At 38.3% G+C, this 13,115-nt stretch overlaps 1 long non-coding RNA gene across 1 annotated transcript in view; it reads left to right on the top strand.

Moving 5' to 3' along the window:
* The window catches only part of LOC148048955 (uncharacterized), a 225,059-nt gene extending 213,034 nt beyond the window's left edge, over positions 1–12,025 (top strand). The window contains exon 4 of the long non-coding RNA XR_015695366.1: positions 11,470–12,025. This is a non-coding gene — a long non-coding RNA (uncharacterized LOC148048955). The remainder of the gene's footprint in view (positions 1–11,469) is intronic.
* Positions 12,026–13,115: the final 1,090 nt, after the last annotated feature.

Raw genomic sequence — 13,115 nt, 5'->3', positions numbered from 1 at the left:
CATGCTAATTGAAATTGTCTGTGTGTACGCGCTCTTTTGAGTCAGCGTTCACTTCATACAACTGCCTGGATAATTGAAATAATTGAGATAATTATTGAAAATAATTGAAATAATTCAAGCTGGACATTTTCTTGGCAAGATTTCAGAAGTGGCTTGCCATTGCCTTGTCCGTAAGGTTGAGCGAGATTGACTGGCCCAAGATGGCTTTGTGCCTAAAGCAAGACTAGAATTCACAACCTCTGGTTTCTAACTTGGTCCCCTAACCACTACATCAAACTGGCTGCTTCCCATTGAATGGATGAATGACATTTAAATTCTTTAATATTTATACATTATTAAATCATTCAATTATAATAGTGTCCCCTTTGTGTAAAAATACACATTAAAAGAAAAAAAAGAACAGAGGTAAGAATAGAAGTGAACAAAAAGAAGAAGGTTTTTTTGTACCAGAAGCAAAGAACCTGCCATCATGTTCAGTTGTGCCTTCAATGTCCAAGAGGATTAGCCTTTTGGCTACAATCAATGATTCTCAGTGTCATTTTTTATTAATGTGTCACCCTGGATTTGAAGGGAATCCACTACTGGATTTGAAGGGAAAGGGCAAATGTTATACAGTAGGTGAAGGGCAGGCTGTTGCTGGATTGATCTTTCCCTGTGGCCTACTTAATATCTGCCACTTGTAGCAACTGGGAGAGATTGTGGCAGGCTGAGAGACTACTGAAAAGAGCATAAGACATAAAAAAAAACAAGAAACAAGGAGGAGACCATTGCTAGCTCATCTATAAATGGCAATTCAGCCCAGGTGGCAAAATACCCCAGCAGAAATGGTTCAAAATGTTGCAATGAATTCACCAACACATACGGCTTATAAATTCCAACAGCAGTTTCCAAGATTCTTTATTTATCCCCAATTCTAACATAAGATTCTGAAAATTGTTGAAAAGATGGAATTGGGGCTTCCTTGATCTCATGTTCAGCTGTGAGAAATTTAACAGCAACTGCTTCATTTCACAGAATGGAGAACTGGACCTGGATGCAGAAGCTCTCAAGAAGCTGGTCTCTTAACAAATAGCTATTGTGATTAAGTTGAGGACAACTGAGGCCAAGAACATTTGGAAAGTTAGAATTTACTCACTTGTTATCCAAAAGGGTCTAATACTATTGCAAAGCTTTATAAACACTCATAAAGGGGTTTTTAATTGAAGCACACATAATCCATTTATCACCATTTCTCATGCAGCTCTTTCCTTGAAGATCCAGGATCATCCTGAGCATTAAAACAAGCCTTTGAAATATGTTTTGTTTTCTTGCAGTGTCTGTTTTAAAATATCTGTGTCCAATAAAGGTGTAAGGATTCAGGAAATGGAGCATTGTATGCTGCCCAACTGACAGTCAAAATTGTTATTTGTCAAACTTCATTAGAACCATTTACATATTCTGCACATATATTCCCTAACAATGTTATCAATGCCCTTGTCAAGCAACTTATATTTAATATGCTTTCTAAATGTAGAGCAGTCCCCTTTTTCCAACCTTACAATAGTTACTGTCTATCAAAAAGAAAAAGAAACATAATTTACCATACACCAAGATGATTTATTAGGCAATTGTGGCCAAACCACAAATTCTAAAATTGTTTCCTCCCCCCACCCCCTATGAGAAATTTTAAATTGGGCATCTTCATTTGGGCTAAATCCTCTTCACTTTCATCCCCTAATGTCCATTGGAGTCTAGAACAACTTTCCATGGCTGTCTCCCTATGGTCATCTCCTCACATCCCTATCACCGCGGGCGACTTGCTGCAGCCAACTCAAGTTGCTACAGTGAGATGGTGGCAGCAGGTGGCTATGGCATTATGGCCGTGGCAAGATGGGTGTAGCAGGTTGACCATGACGAGATGGCTACAGCAAGTGTTCTCATTCCATATCCGTTGATTCCCACACTTAGGTCAGCAAAATAATGTCATCTTCATGTATGGTCTTTGCTTCCCCAGGCAAGAATATCTCTGTTGCAGCCCTCCTGCTATAAAATACTCTACTACTAGAGATTTAGGCTTCCTGTGCCCTCCCAGTATTTCATAAAGAGATCAAGACAACTATATTCCGCTCTTTTAACTTTAGTTTATTTATCTGAGGCATGAAGAAGGGGTCTTTTGTTTATTGTGTTTTATACTTCTACTGTGTTGTACACTACCCAGAGTTTTCAGAGGATGCTGATGGAGAAGGAGGAGGAAGAGGATTTAAATTTGCATCTCATCCAGCATCAAATAATTTAAGGGGAAGAGAATAAAAAAAACCTGTAAATAAATAAATCTCAAGAATTGTTGGGCTTTGTTTTGATCTTTGTCTCCTGTGCAGAACTGGCCCAGTTTAGAAGAGCCCAGTCTGTGTGCTATGAGGATGTGCACAATTTTTAAACAAAGTAAGCTAGGCTGGTGATCTTCAGTGATGACAGAATGATGCTGAGGGATAAACCAAAGGAGATATGCTGCATCAATTCACTGGTCAGACTCCAGCACATAGATAATCTTATAAGTAAATCACATATTGGGAAATGGATAATTTCATTCTCAGCCATTCTGAGAAGAAACAGAAAAGCCAGCTGAGCTTTCTTTAGCCTGGAAAATAAATAGAATTGTTCCCTGGCCAACGTTGGCCATCATTTACCTGCCCTGCCTCATAGAATGGAAATTTCTGCTGCATAAAAGCACATATTTATTTATGGGCAATAGCATTCCATACAGTAAATGAGTTGCTATTTCTGTTTCCTAAAGTGATGCAAGGCTGAATGACTTAATAACCAAGACAATGTGTACTTTAGAGAAAATCTTGGTCTGGCTCCCAGATTCTTGAGCTAGAAGAGTAAATTTGGACCACTAATTTATGAAACAGAGCAATCTACAATCAAGGGTACCAAAACTGTGGGAGTCATAACCACAATTAATGGAGGAGGAGGAGGAGAAGGAGGAGGAGGAGGAGGGGAAAGAGAAAGAGGAGGAGGAGAAGGAGAAGAAGGAGAAGGAGAAAGAGAAGAAGGAGAAGGAGGAAGAGGAGGAGAAGAAGAGGAAGAAGAAGAGGAGGAGGAGGAAGAAGAAGAAGAAGAAGAAGAAGAAGAAGAAGAAGAAGAAGAAGAAGAAGAAGAAGAAGAAGAAGAAGAAGAAGAAGAAGAAAGCTTCTGAATCCCACCCAAATGCCCAAGGTATTTTCCAAGTAGAATAGCAGACAATTTCTAAAATGTATTAAGGAAGCTGCACATACATATCTGTCTTTCAAAGCTCTTTGTGGGCATTTGGCCAATGGATGCTTTTTTTAAAAAAAAATCTCCTTGGGAATGATTATCTATTTTCATTTGTCTTGATTTAATCTTGGCACCAGGTATTACAGAAGCATGCATATCTGTCAGGTAATAATGCTGCATAAAGCTGTATTAATGAGACATAGTTCAAGAGGAAGCAAATGATAAGATCTTAAATGGCAGCGCCTGATGCTTAGCAACCTTCTCTGCAGAAGCAAAAGGAATCAAAGGCCTGGGGCCCTTGTGCTATTCTTTTTCTTTCCAGGGGGAGAGAAAAGCCCCAGAATTAAACATGAATTGGGTAACAAGGATCAAATGGTCACATGCTTCAGTCTTAGCGCTGTGCAGAAACAAATTCTCCCGCCTCTTCTCTCAAATTAATTAAACATTGTTGGGTTGCACAACTTGCTTTCAGAATAGATAATTACTGGGAAGTATGTCTGGGTGAAATGTGGCATTGTCAACCTTGTAAGCTTCCATGCTATTTTTTCATAATGTCTCTAGAGGAACATTTCAAGGGAAATTATAACTTTAATGAATTAAATTCCCACGATGATTGTGGGAAATTTAAATGGTGGAGCCAGTTTGCTGTACTGAGTTGGAGGGTCAGTCTTCCTCCACTCTTAGTATTCCGACAGGAACACTTTTTCAGAAAACCGGTCCAATTTTTGTACTTCCTGGGAAAATACAATCTCAGAATATCCTTTCAAATCACTTGCTTCTACCCTTCTATATCTTGTTTCCTTATATGGTAAAAGGTAAAGGAGTCCCTGCAGATTTTACTTCGCTACTTGTTGCCAACTCTAGGGGGCAGTGCTCATCTCCATTTCAAGGCCATTGAACCATGCTGTCCAAAGACATTTGCAGTCATGTGACCAGTATGACATCATAAGATGTTGCTACCTTCCTACTATTTATGTACTTGCATTGAGCTGCTTTCGAGCTGCTAGTTTGGCAAGAGCTGGGACGAGGATGGGAGCTCACCCCGTCATGTGGCACTCGGGTTTTGAATCTGGGCAGCCTGCTTTCCAGTCAACAAGCCCAGCATCTTAACTGCTGAGCTACTATGCCACCCTTCCTTATATAGTATTCTTCCTGAATAATAACTTAGATTTATAATTCTGTTGTCAACTCTCAAAGCCTTCCCAACCTGCTCTTGAGTTGCCATAGGCAGAGCGATGGGGAATCAAGCCTCGCAGCTGTATCAAGGGGTTTGCACCTCTGTCAAAACAAAACACATTCCAGCCGGCAAACATCAAGGCCATCTCCATGGAGATCCACAGTGGATGGAGGGAGTGACTTCTATAACCCGTGAAATTACTTTGTGGGGAAAATGTGACTGATGACACACCTTGAGGGGAAGGGGAAACAGGGTAAGTGCCAAGGTACGAATTAAGTGAGAGTTGGCTTCACTTGGTACGTGCTGACATGATGCTCCTAATAAATAACTGGATTTCTTTTGAACTTTGGCTTGACATTCGTATTTTAATTAGGGCATTGGACGGAGCCCTGAAATCTGTTTTAACTCATATCCACCATCTCTCTCTCTCTCTCTCTCTCTCTCTCTCTCTCTCTCTCTCTCTCTCTCTCTCTCTCTCTCTCTCTCTCTCTCTCTCTCTTTTGTTTTCTACTTTAGGTTTTTGAAAATTTCAGAATTCAATTGCATTTTTTTCTACTTTAGATAATTATGGATCATCAAAGTTGTTACTACAGAAGGAAAGATTGGGAAGCAGTTTTATAGAAAGCTTTAGTAGTCTTTCTGTCTGACCATTCAGATATCAGCTATTTTGTCACTATCTAACCTATCTGCTAACTGGATTAAAAAATATTAGTTATTTATTATTTTATGAACTCAGCAAGGACAAGTGTTACAAAGAACATAGTGTCTCTAGCCTTTCATCCTAGATTTCCATGCATTAGTAAGTAATTTTTCTTACGGTCACAGACCAGTTTTATAAATAAGAACCTTTTTTTAAAAAAAAATTAAAAGAGAAACAATTACAATTAGTGGTGGATTGTCAGTGGGTAGTCAAAATCTGCCTAATTTTACAGACAGTAAAACAAAGTTTAGCCACAAAGAGACTAAATAATACTGATCTGATAACAGCTATTATATGTAAAAAAGATTGGTGTTTCCCGGGCATTTTATTAGGTGAGGTGTTAAAGCAAAAGCATTTAGACTTATAGTCTGCCCCATAATACTTCACAGCACTCTGGACGGTTTACAATGTAGAAGCACTATATGCATATTGCCCCCAACAATCTGGGTCCTTATTTTAATGACCTTGGAAGGATGCAAGGGTGAGTCAACCTTGAGCTTGGTCAGTATTGAACTCCAAGCTCTGGACAGAGTTTTGCCTGCAATACTGTACTTTAACCACTGTACCACCTGGCTCATTTATAAAGTGGGTCCTTGAGTCCTTATAGAAAGTGCAGTATATTAGGATGTGGGATGTGGTTTTAATGACCCCTTGTTTGCATCATTCAGGACATGTTGAATAATCTGAAGAGAAACCAGAGTACATATTTGGAAGAAGTATATGTTTTAATACATGTACAGTACTAAAAATACATGTGACCAGAACTCAATGTACTATGTGTATGCATTTAGGCTTCCTTATAGTGCTGTCCTACAACTGGATGCAATAAAGAGTGCTTTCAGGAGGAAAAATAAGAAAGGAGCTTATGAAAACCAAGTCCTTACTGATTTTCTCCCTCGTTATTGTCAGGGATCCAAGTAACAGATCCAATGCAATCAAAACTCCGAGGCCAAGATGCTCCTCAAAGTCCAAATTTATTAAGCATATCATATTGGCATATCTGGTGAAAATCTGACACTGAAGGTTGCGAGGTTTTCCTCACCCAAATTAAAAAATCAAAGTAATTTCCCCCAGGACACATGTCCATCACTTGGTCCAAACAGGTCACAGTCTCAACTCCAGCTGCTTTCAGTCCTTGCCTCCCAAGGACCTGGTGGGAACGTCCCTGGTTCCCAGGAGAAAGAATTTTATTTTGGCTACAAGTCCCCAGCTATCTCTACTTCCCCCTCTCATTCCCACACCTCCAACCAGTCTTGCTGTGGCAGCCCTGAAGATGCTCCAAAATGGCTTCAGGGTTAACAATTATTTGAAGCAAACACTTCATTTCCCCCAGGCATACTGTTTTCTAAAGCATATTTCATTCTACCCCATGACTATTCTTTATGGATCCCTCTGAAGATTTGCATGGTGAGATGACCCCATTGCCTAATGTATACCTAAGCAGGCATAGAGGCAATGCTTCTACTGAGCCAGGGCTAAATGGCAGAAGATTATTGGAAGATCAATCAGTCTTTCAAACAATGAATACTCTAGGCAACTCCTGCCTATCTTGCTAATTTTCCAGTAGTACCCATCATGTTTATGTGGTATTAATTGTAATTCCCAGAAGGTGTTGCTTGTTAACAGATGCCCATAATTGTTTTTTCCTCCTCAAGAAAGATGTAAACTCTCAAAAGCTCAATAAAATATAGTCACTGTGGAAAATATGAAAGTAAGATACATAAGCAAGTTGGGCCTGATCCAGTCTAATCTATGTAGGAATGAATGAATGAATGATTTGGCCTTTCTATTTATCAGCAACTGCTTTTATCGTCACAAAAACAAAGAGATAAACTTGGGTGTTTTTTTTTTAAATCTAAAGCCTCCTAGATTTTGCTTCAAAATGTCAGCATTTCATCAGCAATCAGAATCTTAACAGCAGCATAAATGTCACATCCGTTTTAGTAATCTAGTGCAAACACCTGTTTCTTCTCTGGTGTCTAGAAAACGTGATGATAATTGCTTTGAGAACACAAGCCATGAATATTAGGTTTTCACAGTTCAAGAGTTTTCCTTGACTGAATCTGGCCAGGGAGACATCTGCTAGTATCTTGTTTTTCATTGTCTTTTCTTTGCTATTCTGCTGATTGCCTGGCTTCCAGTCCCACTAAAACCCAAGAGAAGACTTTATAATGGAATTCAAGTAGTGGAGATTTATTTATTTAATTACTTACAAATTAAGAAGTGATATTGGAAATAATGAAAAGGAAGGGAAAGGGAAGGAAACAAAAAGAAAGGAATCCTCTAAAAATCATGACACACACTACACCCCCCCCAAACTAATCAGATTTTATATTGTCAATAGATGGGACAGATGCATTTAAAATGAAATAAAATCTGTACTTTGTGGCATTCGATGTTAAATAAATATTCATCATTTGTCTGAACTACAGCTGTAACTTAGTGGCAGAAATGGCTCAGGACCCGGATATCTATGAGACCGTCTTCTGTCGCACACCTCCCTAAGACCGATAAGTTCGCACAGGGTGGGCCTTCTCCAGGTGCCATCAGCTAGACAATGTCAGCTGGCGGTGCCTCGGAGGAGGGCCTTCTCTGTTGCCGCTCTGGCCCTATGGAATGAACTACCCCCAGAGATCTGGACCCTACCCACTCTCATGGCCTTCCGAAAAGTGATTAAAACCTGGCTATTCTAGTGGGCCTGGGGCTGTTGACCTCCTGACTGAGGTCCAGCCCCGCTTAGACTGGGTGCATGGTGTGTTTCTTTTAATCTGTTCTCTTCTGTTTGCCTTTTTATCTTTTTCTTGAAATTTTATTTCTGTAATCCTTCGGGATTGGGCGGCCTATAAATTTAATAAATAGAATAGAATAGAATAGAAATTGACAAGGACTGCACATTTGTGTTCTTAAAGACTTTTTAATCCCAAGGTAGTAGTAGAAACTAATCAGCCCACATATACACAAATTGCTATATCAAAATTAAACTTGAGTAAAATCCTCCTATCTCTTCCAATTTTCTTGCCTGAAACTGAAATTTGCATTGGACAATCACCTATCCCCAAACAACTTTCACCTTTTGTCTCCCTTAATACAGGTGGTGTAGCTGCAACTTAATCTTTATATGCCACTCATAGTGTTGCATCACTGATCCTTCCTAAATCCTTCCTAAAGCGGATTCAAGATAATACAACTTTACAGAATTTGAAGTTTTAATAGCATTTTAGCCTTCCTTAAGATGTTGGGACCATGGAAATAAATCCATGGATTTAAGGCTTTATTAGCAAATATTAGGATTCAGTGTTTGACAGCCCAAATACCTGTGACTGACTTTAATATTCAAGGAGCCTGTGGAAAAAGAACAACCCTGAAAACAACAGCAATAATGAAAAAAACCTCACATAATCCCATTGACGTTGAAAATAGAAGTTTGGCATAGAGATGAAAAGAGATTATACAGTATCCATCTAACATGTTATTGCCCAGAAATCTCTATCTACAACTCAGTTACATTTTTAATTATAAACTGCTGGGGAAAGTAGGTTTCCTCCCTTCTCTGAAATTTAAACCCCCTCCCCCTCCAGATGGTTTGAATGCAGAATAAAGAGAGTCTTGAAAATCTGTAGAGGTCTTTAAATCTAACCCCTGCCCAAACAGGAGACCCTTTACAAGAGGTCTTCAAACTTGGCAACTTTAAGACTTGTGGACTTCAACTCCCATAAGCCAGCTGGAGAATTCTGGGAGTTAAAGTCCACAAGTCTTAAAGTTGCCAAGTTTGGGAACCCCTGTCATCTTTCTTTCTGGAGAAATGGCCATCCAATCTCTTCTTAAAAACCTCCAGTGTTGGAGCATCCAACTTCTGAAGGCAAGCCCTTCCACTGATGATTTTTTCTAACTATTGGGAAATTTCTCCTTAATTCTAGGTTGCATTCTCTTTGATAAGCCTCCAACCATTACTTCTTCTCCCACTCTCAGGGGGGTTTGGAAGGTGATTGAAATGTTGCTAATGTATGCAGTGAATAATTATCAAGACAAGAGCCATTTCAAACCAGCTGAACAATATGGGAGCTTATGGTCAGATATGGAATTAGATTCAGAGTATTTTATGATCCTTTATGAGCATTATCTTGCATGAGAAGCTATAATTAGACTGAAAGAACAAGATCATAGTTTTAATGCCACAAAAACTAGACAAGTGTGAAGATGTGAGGCAAACTACTACCAATATTAATATCACTATTCTTTTTGAAACTATGTGCCATCAAATACTTTCTAGATACATTAATGTCTTTGCTTTGGAGGGGGGAAAGCGGGAACAAAATCAAGAAAGCTCCCTAAAGATATTTAAAAGTAGCATATTTATTATGACAAAGATTTATGGGTGCAGTTCACATATTTCACAAACATTTATGCCATAAAACAAGTCCTTGTGGTGTCTAAAGTTTTCTTGTTTTCTGCCAAGGAATGATACTATCACCCTTCCAAATTTCACACACTAACAGCCCCTCACACACACACACAGAGAGATACTTAAAAGTTTGTGAATCTTTTAGAATTCTCAATATCTCTGTAAAAATATGGCCTACAATGTTCTCTGTTCTCCACATAAATCCTAACTATAGGTAAAAGAATCCAATTAAATAAATGAGTACAAAAATATTATACATGTTTGTTGAGGAAAATGGTCCAAAGCTATATATTTATGTATGACAAAAATATGACAGCCTTTGCTTTCAGGAACTGGTGTGCTCCCTTCAGGCAGCAAAACTGCAGTGACATTTTTCCCATAACCTTTTTTCCAAGTTTTTTATTTTATTTTATAACATATAAAAATTCCGTTTTCAATTAAACAGTGTGTTGTCTGGTAAGAATAACTTTAGGAAATAGTAATCACAGTGTTCATTACAATCATCATCATAATCATCGGAAGGTTTAATTAATACTTGCTGTTCAAGAACAAGCGTTATAAACTAATGCCATGAAAGCGAAGATACAAAAATCTTGTAGAGTTTTCTAATTCAGTATTCATAGTTCCATCAAATAGTTCCATCAAAGTCAATCTGGTCTAGAAGCAGCAAAGATTCTTATCCAATTTGCAGTGTATTTTTTTTATCAAATATAATGCTTTTCCTTCAAGCAAAAAAAAATATATTTCTATTTTGGTCTCATTTGTTAGAAATACTTCTAACAGCCTTCTGGCTTATCCAAGTGGTGTTTTCCAAATAATAGACTGTCAGCAATGTTCTTTTTGGAGAGCAGTAACTTTCTTCTTGAAACCCTGCCCTTCACTTCACTGTTATTCAATGTTCTTCTGATGTTCTGTTGATTACTTGGCTTCCATTTCCACCAAAGACCACTGTTACTCCGGCAAAGGTGACTGTTCAATAAGAAAGTTCTTATAGATCTTCCTATCAATGGTTACCAGAAGAGATACCTCTCATACAAAGACAGAGGATTTTTTATTGCTTGGAAGAAACAAGACTGGAAAAGCTAAATGCATCCATTTTTCTTCTCAGTCCATTTCTCATCTCTCCAAATAACTTAGTTTGCCCAACTCTGTATCAGTTTGAGAATTACTTCACTGAAGTCAGAACTGAAGAAGCTTCTTGGATGAGACGCAAAATGTCTTCAAGGAAAAGTCCAGCTGCCTTTTGAAAAAGCACCTTTGGGATAGCCACACAATTGTATGCATGCCAAAAATCAGAGAAGGAAAAAGTGTATTTTTTTTTCCATTTCAGCTTATATTTTGATCATTTATCACAGGATAAAACATGAAACAATCAAGCTTTGTTGTAATTTCAAATGCAAGCCACAATGTTAGCAATTATTGACTTAAACAAGGGGTATCAAGAAGGAAAGAGGGGGAGGTAGAAGAAAGGAGACTGAAGAGGGAAGGAAAAAGAAGGGAAGGAAGGAAGGAGATTATAATGAGAGGGAGGGAGGGCCTCTGAGAAATCCTGTCTTAGCACTTGGCCACCACCGGTGCCCCTGACATGAGTGACATCAAGCTGGCCATGCCCTCCCTGATCCCCCCCCAAGGTCAAACACAACCCTGATGTGACCCTTAATGAAATCGAGTTTGACACTCCTGACTTAAACCAACACTTCTGAAGAAAACATAGGTACATTTTAAATGTCAGTTTTGACATTTAAATGACAAAATCAACTACCTCGGTGTTTATTGCGATGGAAGCTACACCGATAATGACCAAATGCAAATATGCTGATTCTAGTACCAGTGTTTAATTTATTAGAGGAAGAAAATATAAGCACGATCTGAGATCAACAATTGAGGTATTGTGAAATGAATGCACATATTTGATTGTGTTTGCATTTGTCTTTCCTTTCTTCTTTTTTCCAGGACATCGAGTTACAGAATATAATATTCCATCCCCCAACTCTCCCCTCCCCGCCAAGAACAACCTTCTGCATTTCATTAACATAAGGAAGATTGTAAACAATCCAACCATCAGTTTATTCAGTGTTTTTGAGCAATATTTAAAGAAGAGATGCTTGTTCAGTTTGGAAAGAGAAATTCCAAAAGTGGATTCCAGAAGAATCTGTGGGGAAATTTCTATTTCGGTTTCCTCAAGGATATTGCCAAACGAAGTACTTTATTTTTCTGCATGCACATAATTTTGGCTGGGCCTGCCTCCATGTTGCTCAGAGTGCTTGTAAGAACCCCAGGATATTGAGAGCCAACTCCTCAGAGGTTTTCCAAAAAATAGATCACTCGAAGGATACTTGGAATCATTCGGCACTCAACTGGAACGCAAATACAGCATATAATGTCCTTAAAAAGTAAAAAGACTTTTCCTGAATTTGAATAGATCAGCAACTTCGATGCAATAGAATAACCTTACAACTGTGAACAACAGTTTCTGCAGCCCACTCTTCCGTCTGAATCTACCAGAAATTAATCCTCAGAAATAGACAAATTCAGTTTTCTAGATGTTCAAAAGAATTTAGACCTGATTGTTTGATTCTGTTTCTATTCTCCCAAATGTAAATTATCCGCAGCCTGTCTGTACTTCAGTCCAAATTTATATATAAAAAAGTTGCATTTGTATAAAAAATGTGAGTGCATGTGACTTTTCCCCCATTAACATATTTTTGTTTACATTTTGCCCAATATGAAGAGTTTTCAAAAAGAGTTTTATTATAATGAATCATTCTATATATTTTCTGAAATTTATTTATTTATTTATTTTAGAAAATTTATAGTGCCACCGATTCACACATGGCGGCTTATACAGATATTGAACCAATATAAAAGAAATAAAAATAATAAAATAATAACCCCCATTCCCCCCACTCCAGCAACACACTCATACAAACCATTTAATGTAGGTTCACCAACATTTTGGACCTCAGGGACCACTAAATTCATAATTTAAAATCCCGTGGACCACTAATATGATTTTTAAAAGATAAATATTATGTAATGAAATATTAAAAATGCAAATAATTTTTCTGCCGATCACCAAATTTTTCTCACAGACCACCAGTGATCCATGGCCCACTGGTTGGAGACTACTGATTTAATGGGTTCATCCCGCTTTGGATTTCCCCTCCCAGGTTGGCAGAACCAGGTCTTCAACACTTTCCAAAAAAATATAAGGGGGGGGGGGCAGTCTAATGTCTGGGGGAATAATTTCACATAGAAAAACTGACAGCAGAAAAAACCCTAGTGGTCCATCAAGTCTGCCCTTTGAATTTGGTTTTTTTCCCTTATGATTTATGATTGATTGATTTGTTTATTTATTCTTATATATTGTTTTATTTTATTTTTGTCAGATGAGAGATAAGTGTTTATCCCAAGCATGTTTAAACTTAGTTACTGATGACTGACCCACTACTTCCACTGGAAGTTGGAATTTCTTTGTTCTGGAATGAAAAACAAGCCGGTTGGCTAAAAATGAGCCCTAAACCTCATGCTGATGGACAGGTTCCCCCTGGGTGGCAGCCTGAAGGCTGACAGTCCCAAGGTCCCTCCCAAATCAAAAC

Source organism: Thamnophis sirtalis, unplaced genomic scaffold (assembly GCF_051295495.1).
Source record: "Thamnophis sirtalis isolate CommonGarterSnake01/CBP01778 unplaced genomic scaffold, rThaSir2_p1.2 scaffold_2, whole genome shotgun sequence".
Classification (NCBI taxonomy): domain Eukaryota; kingdom Metazoa; phylum Chordata; class Lepidosauria; order Squamata; family Natricidae; genus Thamnophis; species Thamnophis sirtalis.
Note: the sequence above shows the minus strand (reverse complement) of the source record. Positions and strands in the feature narration are given on the sequence as shown.